The following is a 10,674-nucleotide window of genomic DNA, read 5'->3' as shown; positions in this document are numbered from 1 at the left end:
AGGAAAGAACTTGTCTGAGTTCTGACAGCTCTCATAGCCAGCCTCTGATTTCCAAAATGTGGTTTATTCCACTCTTATCCCCCAAACCCTGACCAAACTGAGCCACTTGAACGACCTATTTTGCCATTTGCCTCTATCTCTCCCCAACTTTCTCTATCCGTATTTGCAATTTTACATCCACAGACCTTATGAACATTAAATGCCATTTTCTGCATCTTGTTTCATTTCAGAACTCGCCTGCACCCAAACCCGTTGCTCAACTGTTGTCCTTCATCGGAAGAAGCGAATCATCAGTTGAAATGGAGAGTGGCAAATGGAACATCTTAGCCTTTAAGAAATAAAACTTCTTAGCCTTTAGGCCTCTTTGTTTGTTTTTTTGGAACAGGTGAACACAGCTTCCTCTTTGCATCTCTTGTGTGTGTTTGTGTGTGTGTGAGTATTATTTGTTTCAATCTGAGGCTTCAGCATCATTTTCCCCCTTTCCGCCAGGATTATCTGAGACCAGACAGGCAATTGTAGCTGAGCTTCCTAATGAGTTTATAGCCCCCATTTTGGGCGAAGAGGGCCCCCACTCCAAGAGAGTGGGGAGGGAATGGGCGCATTTGGGCCCAGGTTTTATTGACTGGGCATTTCCAGTTGGCTACCTAACATCTGTAACAAAATGTGCAGGAAAGTGGAAATCATTCACGTGATGAAAAGGTGTTAAAGGGAAGGTTTCTTTTTTTGAAAAAAAGGGGCGGCAGCCCTTTCCCAGTCTGGCAGCCCAATGAATGGGATCTGATTGGGGATGCTGGTTTTTGTAGTGTACCTCTCCTGGGGGGGCATGCCAAGGTGAGGAAATCTTTGGAGTTTTTTATTTATTCTCCTTGGATGTTGCTTATTTTTGGGGGTGTCATTTCTTTCCCCATTTTCTCCCTCTGTCTCTTCCAATTGACTAAAGTAAAAAAAGGAAAATCTGAATGGGCAGATTACACTCTAGCAGATAAAGTGTGGCAAAAGATATGGGTGGGCATTCTTGCTACACTGCAGGAGGAGAATCACAGTTGCAATTTGTGAGATGTAAAAAAGAGGTCTCTTGTCTCCGCTAATGGGGAAGGAAAATACAGCATTGCATTGGCCGGGAATCGAACCCGGGCCTCCCGCGTGGCAGGCGAGAATTCTACCACTGAACCACCAATGCAGATGTGGTAACTTAGTTTTTAACATTCCAAAATGAATCTTTTCAGAGGCCCATAATTATCCTAAATGTCAGTGATGTTAACTGTGGGGCACTTATGAAAAATGATGTTCTGAAACAGCTGTGCTTGTACTTGCATTGGTGGTTCAGTGGTAGAATTCTCGCCTGCCACGCGGGAGGCCCGGGTTCGATTCCCGGCCAATGCAACTGAATTTTTTTAAAAATTTTTATCCCCCCCCTCAAAGAGACCCCTGCAATCTGCTCCTTTTGAAGTGGAGCACTGCTTTTCTTAAATCCCTGTAATGTCACAAGCAAAACAAGTTTTTGAGTTATCCGGGAGGTTTCCCCCAGATGAAGATGGTATTAAATTTGGAGCGAAGGCAAATAGTTCAAAAACTGGGCCAGATGTTGAGCTCATGAATCTGGACTGCCAACAGTCACAACTCTGTAATTCGCCTTCCTTCCTTTCTTCCTATATAGTTTAAAAGGATCATGGGCTAAATAATAAATACATTAGGCCACTGGAGAAGGACACGGATAGGAGGGGAGAAAGAAAACACGCACGTTTGTACTGAAAACTGGGGAGCAAGAATGCGAGGATTGTGGAATATTTCAACACAATGAAAGCAAAAGAAGCTAAGTGGTATTGGCCTGGAATCGAACCTTTAGCTGCCACGTGGCAGGCAAGAATTCTAACATCGAACCACCAATGCATTCCTATCAACAGCTGGATGGCCCCTTTGATGAAAAAGGAATTCCAGCATTTGGCGTTTTTCCGTGGTGTGTGTGTGTGTGTGTGTGTGTGTGTGTGTGTGTGTGTGTGTGTGTGTGTGTGTGTGAGAGAGAGAGAGAGAGAGAGAGAGAGAGAGAAGCAAAAACGAAAACGGAAGGATGCTTTAAAAATCTCTGAAAATATCTAGAATACATAGACATAGCAGCTGGTTTAATCCAGAGCGCCCTACGAATTAGTTTCCTTGGTTTTATTTGTTTCTTCTGATCCCTCTGATTGTGGGAATGTCAGGGTCTTCCTCCCTGAGAGCTGTGCTAACCCAGCACGCAAGGAGCAAGACTGGGGGGAAAAAGAGAGAGAAAAAAGAACAGCGTGGCTCTGACCATGTACAGAGCGCCTTTGCCTTCTGAAGGGAGTACAGGTCACGTCAGGGAGGGGAACGTGGGCGCTGCAGAGGTTGGTCCTCCGGCAGCTTCTTCGGGTCGGATTTCGGGGGGGGGCGGGAAATGGCCCGCTCGCCCCTCTCCAGCTGTTCCGAGCCAGCTGGGGCTCCCCGGGAAGCCCCCGGCAGGCGCGCGGAGGTGCGAAGGCTCGTGTCTCCTTTTGGGGTTGGCGAGAGGCCCGGGCGGGGGCCGACACCTCCGGGGTGGGAGGTGTGAAGTGGGGGGGAGGAAAGAGAGGGGGTCGGAGGAGGAGGGTCGGGGGGGCTTACCCCGGGACGAGCGAGGCCCTGGAGGCGATTAACACCTGGGCGTTTGGAAGGTTTTCCCAGGGTCTTGTTTGGGGGAGGGGGTGGAGAGGAGGGGATCGTGGGGTGTGTGTGGGGGGGGACACATGTCATGATGAGGTGTTGATGATGGGCGGCCGAGGCTGGAAGGGGGAAAAGGCGATTCTGTCCACCCAAGCTGGTCTGGGGCAGCTTGGATCAGTTTTAAACTGAACATGGGAAAGCAGCCAAAATATCCCCAGAGGTGGAGGGGGGGGCGAGGCAGGGAGAACCGGTTCTTCTGCAGGGGGGGGGCAGGTTGAAATTCTGGGGGATGAGCAAATATCTAGGAACAGTTGTTTTTTGGGGAGGGGGAAAGGGTTGGAGGTTATAACAGGCCACCATGGTCTAGAAATGCACTTTTTCCAAATTCAGTGCGCAGGACAAGGGTGCCTCTGAGGTTGTGCAGAGCACCAGTTTCCGTCCATTTCCCCGCCCGCCCCTAGTTCCCCATCCCCACGTGTCTGGAATGGGCTTCCAGATCCGTATCAGTAGCTTTGGTTTCAGAAGCCGACCAGCAATGGGAAATGAAACCAGAAGAAAGGCTCGGGGTTGCGCCGCACGTGTGAACATGGAAACACGGAAAGGAATCTTCAGACAGCTGCATTGGTGGTTCAGTGGTAGAATTCTCGCCTGCCACGCGGGAGGCCCGGGTTCGATTCCCGGCCAATGCAACACGGTTTTTGCTCTTTTGATATTTCGTGGATAAATGCACTTTCCCCATACAGTATTAATTTAGTAGTTTCCTCTCTTTACCCAAGGATTGCAGGACTCGGTTGCAGTTACTGTGGGTATTAGTACTGTATCTAAAGGCCACTGATGAGATTTGATTAACAGAGGATGGGGGGGGGGCTTTGATCTAAGAGGATTCCCCCCCCCCGAAAAAAGACCCCTAAAAGTATGTGACTTGTAAAAAGTCCTTTTCAAAAGGACTCTTAGGACGCAGAAGGCATTTTCGGTAGCCCAGCGCTCTTCTCCCCCCCCCCCCCCGTTGTGAGTAGAGGGGTTTAATTGGGGGTCATATATCCATAATAATTCCCTTCTGCTGTTTCTCCTTCCGCCTCTGCCGGCTTGCCTTCTGCCGATCCCCGGGGGGGGGGGGGGAGGGAGCCTGGCCTTTCTCCGCCTCCTCGCCTTTGCAAGCCTGGGAAACCGACTTTTCCACACGCCGAGGTGTGAATTGCCTCCTGCCCTTTGATCCGCGCCACCCCCTCCCCAAATGCCATCTTCTGAAGGTGCCCATAAACATCTCTGGCTCAGCCCGGAGGCGTCCACGAGCCTTCACACCTCAGGCACCTGCCAGGGACCCCCGCCCGGGCCGGTGGGGGCTGCCCATGGCGGGGGAAGGAGAGGGGGAAACAGGGAGGAGCGCTTCTAAACCTTGGGGAACCATCTTTTAAAGCCAAAAAATGCTGATCACCTTCTACCGTCCCCGGGAGCAGGCTTTTTTCAAAAGGCTGGAAAGCTCAAATCAATAAGAGGAGGGGTGGTGGGAAGAACTCCTAAACCAGTAATGAACAGATTAAATAGCAATCGTTTTAAATATTGTACTTTAATTGACGTTAACCACCGCGGTATGCTCGTTTGTATTTCAACTTTAAATATTGTCTTTCCTTACTGTAAGACGCCTTGGGTTCTTCTTTTCCAGGCAAAAGGCGGGGTGAAAATATTGTAAACAAATAAATACACCATAAAATAATCCTGAAGCTCGCTTTTTGCATAGCATCTCAAGGGTGGACTCCAGATGTTCTCGCAGCGCATTGGTGGTTCAGTGGTAGAATTCTCGCCTGCCACGCGGGAGGCCCGGGTTCGATTCCCGGCCAATGCAACCCTTGTTTTGGTCCCTTGGTTTTGGCAGGGAGGTTCGAAACGGTTCATGGTCTGTTTCCAACTTGTGCATTCCTTCTTTGCTCCTTCCTCACCCCAACTTTGCAAACCAAGGGTCGACCCATTTTTTAAAGTCTTGGCTTTCCTTCTTAAGGAACTCGTTGCGCAGATCTCAAGAGGTGTGCGTGCCTGCATGTGTGTTTCACTTATTTTTGCAACCGTAACGCGATCTAAATCATCAGGTACTGTATAGGCTCGTGCTACGTAGAACCAGATCGGGTCCTTTCCAGAAATGAGTGAAGGGGAATGAGAGTTTGAGTGGGTTGGAGGGCTTCTAGGGGTGATGAGATCCGTTCCTCTGAGTCCCGCAGCTGAATAATTCGCTTTCCAGGAATGTGTCAAGAAGATTCTTGGTTTTGCAAGACGCTGACATTTCGCCCGGGCTCCAGGAATCTCTGCCCTGCATCAATGCAAGATAGAAGAGGGGCGATCTGGGCTTCTATTCCAATTCCATCTCCACCCCCTCCCAAACACACATTTTTAAAAGGATCTAGGGTGTAAGCATTTATCACCTCCTTTTGCCTGCTTTCTTTTTATCCCGTGGGAACAAGATCTGGCTTGAAATCCCGGATTTTAACTAGTCACACCTCTCTCTCTCTCTCTTTTGCAGCCGGGGTGGTGGTGGTGGAGGGGGGGTGGAATTATTCGCAGGGCACCCGAGGCGTAAAACGTGTTAATTCTCCCATTTGACCCTGCTCAGCAAATGGGGGTGGGTGGGGAGGAATCATTTGGCTGCTGCAGTACCACCGGGTGTGGCTAGAAGGCGCTATGAGCGCCGCCCACTTGGGATAGTCTTAAGAAGAAGGCCTGGATGGGGCAGGTTGGTTTAGGGTTGGGGATGATGGCGCGAATCTGTTTATTGTGCCTTCAAGTTCTTTCCTGTGCCATGTAACTCCATCGGGTTCCACTGTCATGGCGATCATCCTTCCCAAAGGATCCTAGGATTTTGGCTCTATTTGCTCTACTTGCGATTTCCCAGAAGCCTTTGGTGGACAGCCTGAATACTTGGCTGCTTACCAAGGAGTCGGGAGTCGTAGTGCAGAGCAGCACCAGCAAAAAGGATGAAAAATCATTCGAAAGGTGGCTTGAAGTGGGTGCATCGATGGCACGTGTCCGAGGACATTGGAAAAGGGGTGGCCTCGTGCGTAGGACCAGTTTGCTAGTCTGACCAAAGCTTGGCCAAGTTCTTTTCTTCCACTACTGCTCCCAGAGGGACTACAACTCCCAGCTTGACTAGGTGATTCTGGGAGCTGTAATCTCAAAAAAAGAGAGGGTATCTAAGCCCTGGTTTTGACCTTTTTGTCATTGCGTCTGGCTTTGGAGGGAAGGAGGTGGTCAGCTTAGCGAGGGCCGCCTCCCAAGGCCTCCTGGTTCTCCTGGAGAAATGTGGGATTTCAAGGGTGACGAAGCAAAGGAAGAAAAGAGAGGCGGAGAAGCTGGGGGATTAGGGGGGCAGCTACGTGTGGCTAATGAAAATGAGGGGAGCATGGGCCGCCTTGCAGGAAGGGGCAACGGCCCGTGGACAAAGGCGTTCCAGCCACCCAATATTGCCAAGGCTTTGAACCAAAACGTGTCTTGATCACGGAGCACAAACCGAGGAACATGCCACAACTCCTAGGTGCTTCCAGTTAAGCCTTGCCTTGCATCGGGAGTTTAATTAAAGAGACCGGGAGGGGGAGGACAATCCTATTAAGTGTCCCTCTCCAGGGGTCTCGGTGGGGAGGGGGATCTTGACAGCATGCAAGCTGAACCTCGACTCATTGCCCCCACTTTTGATCCCCATGCAAAGCCTTTCTTGCAGAGTGGAAGGCAGAACTGTGGCCCCCCACATGGAAGGGGCTGGGCGCCCAATTATATTTTTTACCTGCAGACATCCCTCCTTGTCTTGGGTAGCTCTCTGCACCTGCTGAAGAAGGGGCACCAACAGAACATGCCGTAACATTTGAAGGAAAATGTGATTTTAGGAGGCAGTAGCAGAATTTACTGCCAACCTAGCCGTTCGAAAGCATGTAAAAATGCGAGTCAGTAAATAGGTACCACCTCAGTGGGAAGGTCACGGCGTTCCGTGTCTAGTCGCGCTGGCCACGTGACCATGTAAACTGTCTTTGGACAAAACGCTGCCTCTAAGGCTTGACCGAGGATGAGCACCGTGCCCTAGAGTCGGACAAGACTGGACTAAATGTCAAGGGGAACCTTTACCTAACAGAATTATAGTTTCCAAATCCCGCAAGGCACTGGTCCCCCCCTCTAGAGCACTGTGTACACCCTTTAAGAAGGATGCCGAGCAAGTTCAGAAGAGGGCAAGAAGGAGGGTGAAGGGACTGGAAACCAAGCCCTAGAAAGAAAAATGGAAATAACTGGGCACATTTATCCTTGAGCAAAGAAGATGGAGAGGAGATAGGATTGCACTTTTCAAATGCCTGAAAGGTAGACATGTAGAGGAGGGGCAAGATCTGTTCTTGATCATCCCAGAATGCAGGACGCGTCATCATGGGCTCAAGCGACAGATTTAAGCTGAATATCAGGAAAAGCGTCCTAAATGTTCAAGCGGTATGACAATGGAACCCACGACCTCGGGAGGTGGGGAGCGCGTCAACACTGGAGAGGCATTAAAGAGAACATTGGACCACCCTCTGTCTGATCTGTTTTGATTTCAACCCCTGTCTTGAGCAGCCGGTTGGATATTATACAAGTAAAGGAGGGCCTGGCATGCTCTGGTCCATGGGGTCACGAAAAGTCGGACACGACTAAACGAAACGAAAAGGTCATACCACCAATAGCCTGTTCTTTATTGATCATAACCAAAGAAACTAGGCGGGTCTCACTCCTCGGAAGGAAGTACACCCTTTATGGACTGGGCATCTTTTCCCATAATGGACAGGTGAAACCAATTGTCCCAGAAAGGCCGCCCTCCCACATCTGGATTTTGGAGCAAAGCCTTTCCAAAGTGCCTCTAAAAGTCAGGCGTGAGTTCTCTGACAAGCATCATTAAAAACAAAACAAAACAAAACAAAAAAATTGGGCAGATCACCCAATTTTTGTTCAGAATGTTCTGACACATCCCTCATACGTGGGAGTGAGAGCAGAGAATTCCCTGTACCTGCACGATGAATAAAATGCGAAATTCATCTCTTAGTAGGGCACTTCAGATGTCTTGATTCTTCACGCGATTTGTTATTCTGCATAGAATGTCGTTCCCGTCCAAAGCATGGGGTTTAGGAGGATATTCCTATAAAAACACGTCGCAATGCGACATAGAAAAATGTGTGTGTGTGTGTGTGTGTGTGTGTGTGTGTGCGCGCGCGCTGCTGTTCTCCTCTGCATTTGGTCCTCAGTACAGTCCTGTAAGGTAGATCCCGCTTAGATCCCGCCGGTGGGAGCAGCCTAAGGTTACCCTGTGTGTTCTCTTGACCAAATGGACATTCGAACTCTGATCCCTTCAACTCCAATTCAGCATTCTAACCAATATGTTGCGCTGGGTTGTTGATCATCTTGTAATTCCAACAAATTTAAGCGATGGGTAAAATGGGAAATATTTGTGTTCGCATCCAGGCCGAACCTCTCACTGAAAGGTGACCTCTCTATCTGTTGATCTGTGTGATGGATTTACTTACTTCTTCTCTGTTTCAATTCTGTGTGCTTTCTTCCTCCACCTCCAGGACTCCAGGCATCCTGGACCATTCTTGGACTGCAGAGCGATGGGTCCACATCACAGAAGAGTTTTCCAGGCCCTGTAAAAAAAGGAAAAAAATTGCTGGTAGGAAATTAAATGTTCCAGCTGAGGAACATTGATCCAGATCAGTTCTGTGGAACAGATAGGGCTGAGGAATGAATTTTACAGGCATGTTTTTCTCCTTGGAGAAAATAGAGGAGTGCAGTAACTTTTTTTTTTCAGGTGGCTGTGATGGCCGAGTGGTTAAGGCGTTGGACTCGAAATCCAATAGGGTTTCCCTGCGCAGGTTCGAATCCTGCTCACAGCGCGAAGCCAGCTTTTTTCCCCACCCCATCCCCTGCTCCTTTTAGCTTCACTTCTGCAAGCAATGGATTCTGTGTCACCCCCCAACCAAAGGAACGCCCATATGCTGAGAATTTGTCAAAGTCAGATTCAACTTTGCTTGGATGGAAGCTCTCCCTGTGGACTTCAGCCAACACAAATCATATAATTTATTACAGGAAAACCTTCTGTCTCCAAGTTTAGATGTTAAAGCGCATGAGTCTCAAATATGATCTCATTTGAAGGTGGGGAACTTTCGCAGTACAAATAAAATTGACTGAACTATTTTCAATCTACAGTTTTATTATAATAAAACCCTGTAATGATATTAATGTTGACACCAGTGGCACAAAATCCCTCCATTGGAAAGAGTCCTCATTTCAGCCTAAAGTTATTTATTTATTTTGTTTAAAATCTTTTTATCCCACCTTTCTCCACAAAAGGACCCAAGGTGGCTTACAGCATTAAAAAAAAAAGATAACAGAAAAAATTAAATTATTCTCATATTTTAAAAGAATTAAATAAGCATTGTATTTTTTTTTAAATGTAAAAAGCAGGGCGGGACGCCATGTGGTCTGTCCAAAAATAAAAGCAGGTGGTGAAGGTTGATTAATAAAATAGTGAGGATGATTATGGATCCTTCCTTTTGGACTTATTTCAGAATGTGGTTGTGACTGTACCAGTGCATTCCACCCATGCTCAGATGCAGCCTTTACTTTGGAATAATGGAGATTACATGGAGATCAAAGCTTTCTCCCTGGAAGCCCTGTTTGAGCCCTGAATCACAGAAGGGCAATCCCAACTTCGGCTTCAGAAGATGCAAAACAATGCCTCTGAGCTTGTACCGAGTGCCCCACCATTAAGGAAGGCTAGCAAACTTCTTTACTCCTATCTGGGATAAGAGGAGTGGACAGTGGTTTACAAGAGGTTTCCTGATGCACCTCCCAGTTGGGTTAGCCTGTGGCTCCCATCATCCCCTGGCCTAGAATGATAGGTATTGGAGTCGCAACACATCTGAATGGTGTCTGGGGGGAGGACAAGGCTGGTTTATTTCAGCATAGGTATATTCCATAGTTTGTATTTTTTGTAAAAATCAGATCTGTTTTATGCCAGCTATCCAAAATAGGTGCAAAAAAACACCCCTCCAATGGCAGGGGTTCAAAGCTCTCTGCCCATGCTCTGAATCCCTGTCTTCTCTTTCGCCATTCCATCGGCCATCAGGCGCATTCCCGGCTCAAAGCCACACTGAGCCCTGAGCCAAAGACAAAAACCTTAGCCGAACGGCAATGTCACGTCTCTGAAATGATGTGCATTTGTGTGTGTGTGTGTGTGTGTGTGACTACTTGGGGGGGAGGGCAGGGAGGAACCCGAATTAGGAGCAATGGAGATCTACACATCAGAGCCCAAGGGTCCTTTCCCCCAGCTTATGGCTCTGGCCTTCCCAGCTGGTCAGGCGGCGGAATGGGGCCGGGGTGTTATTTTTCCCTTGGGAAAATACACCTTTTTCTCTTTAAAACCCCCTCCTTTTTTTTTTACAGCAGAATTGCAAAACCAAGGCTTTGTTCTAAACTTTTAGCACCTTGTGGTGTGTTTACAAATTGAGCTCTCTCCGCCTCCCCCTGATGCATTTTCACCTTCTGCTGTCCACGAGACCGGGGTACCTGGCAGAAGGCAGGAGGGAGGGGGGGGTCTCCCTGATGGGGGGCCAGGGACCAACCTTTGTCTCTTCCCTTCCTGGATGAATTTCAAAGCAAGCCAAAGTCCAGGCCATTGTCCTTCTCAATAAAGGCTGGGTCGAAGTCCTATCCTTTTGTACCCTTGGCACGACAGGCAGGAATCCCACCGGTGCGGTATCGTTCGCATGCCTTTGTAGCTCAGGGAATTTGGAATTTGGGCCTGTGACCCTGGGTCTGGAGTCTGGTTGGAAGCCTTTCAGCCCCCCCCCCCCCCTTTTGTAACCACACAGTGAGTGGGGACAGGGTTGAAAGATCATGGACAGAGGCTTAAACCCACCATTGCATGGAAAGAAAGGAGGGACCCCCTTCAAATCCGGATGAGGGGGAAAGACTTGAAAGGACAAATCCCATTAGCTGGGTTGTTCTTTTAGCGGCTCTGACTTA

General features: G+C 48.7%; 5 non-coding genes across 5 annotated transcripts; 4 read left to right on the top strand and 1 right to left on the bottom strand.

Moving 5' to 3' along the window:
- Nucleotides 1-1,109: 1,109 nt before the first annotated feature.
- TRNAG-GCC (transfer RNA glycine (anticodon GCC)) lies at nucleotides 1,110-1,180 on the bottom strand. Its single transcript has one exon. It is a non-coding gene; the product is annotated as a tRNA-Gly (tRNA).
- A 132-nt stretch (nucleotides 1,181-1,312) lies between these two features.
- TRNAG-GCC (transfer RNA glycine (anticodon GCC)) lies at nucleotides 1,313-1,383 on the top strand. Its single transcript has one exon. It is a non-coding gene; the product is annotated as a tRNA-Gly (tRNA).
- A 1,893-nt stretch (nucleotides 1,384-3,276) lies between these two features.
- On the top strand, nucleotides 3,277-3,347 carry TRNAG-GCC (transfer RNA glycine (anticodon GCC)). The gene has a single exon. It is a non-coding gene; the product is annotated as a tRNA-Gly (tRNA).
- A 1,083-nt stretch (nucleotides 3,348-4,430) lies between these two features.
- On the top strand, nucleotides 4,431-4,501 carry TRNAG-GCC (transfer RNA glycine (anticodon GCC)). The gene has a single exon. It is a non-coding gene; the product is annotated as a tRNA-Gly (tRNA).
- A 3,957-nt stretch (nucleotides 4,502-8,458) lies between these two features.
- TRNAS-CGA (transfer RNA serine (anticodon CGA)) lies at nucleotides 8,459-8,540 on the top strand. The gene has a single exon. It is a non-coding gene; the product is annotated as a tRNA-Ser (tRNA).
- Nucleotides 8,541-10,674: the final 2,134 nt, after the last annotated feature.

This window comes from Pogona vitticeps, chromosome 6 (assembly GCF_051106095.1).
Source record: "Pogona vitticeps strain Pit_001003342236 chromosome 6, PviZW2.1, whole genome shotgun sequence".
In the NCBI taxonomy this organism is placed as follows: domain Eukaryota; kingdom Metazoa; phylum Chordata; class Lepidosauria; order Squamata; family Agamidae; genus Pogona; species Pogona vitticeps.
The sequence above is the reverse complement of the archived record's forward strand: the minus strand, read 5'-3'. Positions and strand labels throughout refer to the sequence as shown.